The sequence below is a fragment of the Dendronephthya gigantea genome, unplaced genomic scaffold, assembly GCF_004324835.1.
Source record: "Dendronephthya gigantea isolate DGI-Jeju-01 unplaced genomic scaffold, DenGig_1.0 000850F, whole genome shotgun sequence".
NCBI classification, from domain to species: domain Eukaryota; kingdom Metazoa; phylum Cnidaria; class Anthozoa; order Malacalcyonacea; family Nephtheidae; genus Dendronephthya; species Dendronephthya gigantea.
The window spans coordinates 2,424-4,846 of NW_021163860.1; positions in this window are offsets into that span (position 1 = coordinate 2,424).

The window sequence follows — 2,423 nt, forward strand, 5'->3', positions numbered from 1 at the left end:
AATTAGAAATAAAATATTCGAAGTCTAATTATATTGCATATGATTACATTTGCATGGGATTTAATTCATATTACATTATTATTACACAACATATGCAATTCTAATTAGATTTTGGGTATCTATCTATATATCTATCTGCGGCCAACGTTTTTGCAAATGGGTATATATTATATATATTAATTATATATATATAATATATATATATATATTATATTATATTATATATATATAACCGCTGTCATTAATGTTGTTGTCCTCAGTTATATCAATATACCTGTCATGTGACTTATTGGTATGCACCAACTCGAGTGTGCTTGCTCTGTAAATGTATGAAGCACCCGCATAGCAGATACATTTACATAGCAACCACACTCGAGTTGGTGCATACCAACATAGACAATCCAAAGGACAGGGACTGGAAACGCTGTGATAAAAGCAGCGATGCTGGCGTGCAATCCGTGATGCGGCTAAATCACATAGCAATTATCTGTTGCCCCGACAACCTGCCCTAATTTAACCAAAATAATCACAAACCTGTTTTATATTTTTTGCCTTTTGGCATTTTTTAAATTTTTATTTACATTGAAAATTTATATTACTGTAAAAATAGATATATTCCTCAAGGTATGTATGATTTAATATTTTTTCTCTAGTTTATAGCAATCAAATCTTAACTTTTATCGGAACCTTTACATCAAAATGGCACACGAAAAAAAATCCGCGAGAGTGTACATATGTTTCGAACCCTGAAACTTATTAAGCAATCCCATATCGGTTATATCAGAAATTTGTCGTCTTAAATACACTGTGAGTGCATTTAGCGCATCAACATAGCTATGCGATTCGCCAGTTTGGTAAAATAAAGGCCTTTTTCACGCTACTACTTTTGCATCAACCGGAAATGGCTATTTCTGTTTCCCCTACTCCGAACCCTAGAACTCTAGTTTAAATAAAGTTCAGGCTTCCTAATTTACATCTTTTGAACAAAAATAGACCCTTGGGTGCACTTAACCGAATTTTAAGCATACATTGGGTCAAACAGAACTAAAAACTCCCTTTGAGTGCTTGCGTATTGTTTTTGTCTGTAAAAACGTCGCCATTCTTGTTGTCAAAGTTTGTACTCACTTCGAACGCTGTAACTATAGTTTTAATACACTTCAAGCTTTGTAATTCACATCTTTTGAACAAAAATAGACCTTTGGGTGCACTTAACCGATTTTTAAACCTATACTGGGTCAAACAGAGCTAAAAACCCCCTTTGACTGGTTGGGTATTGTTTTTGACCGCAAAAACATCGCTATTGTTGTTGTCAAAGTTTGTAGTTACTTCGAACCCTGTAACTACAGTTTTATTACACTTGAGGCTTTTTCATTTACATCTTTTTAACCAAAATAAACATGTGGATGCACTTAACCGTTTTTTAAACCTATAATGGGTCAAACAGAGCCAAAAAACCTCTTTCAATGCTTGCGTAATATTTTTGACTGTAAAAACTGAGTCGCCATTGTTTTTGTCAAAGTTTGCACTCATTTCGAACCCTGTAACTATAGTTTTAATACACTTCAGGTTTTGTAATTTATATCTTTTTAACAAATTTAAATCTGTGGATGCACTTATCCGGTTTTTAAACCTATATTGGGTCAAACAGAGGCGAAAAACTTCGTTTGAATGCTTGCGTAATGTTTTTGACTTTAGAATTGAGTCGCCATTGATGTCGCTGCTGTCCGCATCACGGATTACGCGTGAAAAAACAATAGCGTTTCCAGTCCCTGTCTTTTGGATTGTCTATGATACCAATAAGTCACATGACAGGTATATTGATATACCTGATTTGGACAACATTAATGACAGCGGCTGTATATATATATATATATATATATATATATATATATTTCGGCATGTGGCCGAAAATTTAAGTATAGTATATTTTTAATAAAATCTTTTAGTTTTACTTCTGGCCGTGGTAGTTACAATTGTTTTCTATATATATATATATATATTAATATATATATATATATATATATATATATATATATATATATATATATATATATATATTTATTGAATTATCTTAAAATATTGTCGTCGCTACACGGTGTTTCACGCCTGACCTTTTACAGTCAGACGATCTAATTCGCTCTACTTGTAATTAGTATTGAGCACTCTTTTATCCATTACAAACAATTACACTTGGATTATATATATATATATATATATATATATATATATTGTGATTCTAAGAAAGGTTGTCCAAAAATATATACATATATACAAATAGTATATATTGTGGATATAAGAAAGGTTGTCCAAAAATATATACATATATATATAAATAGTTGTGACATGTGACCACATATTTCCATCACGTGTCGCACTTAATTACGCATGCAAACGCTGCGAACGCTTCGTTAAATCCATAGCTG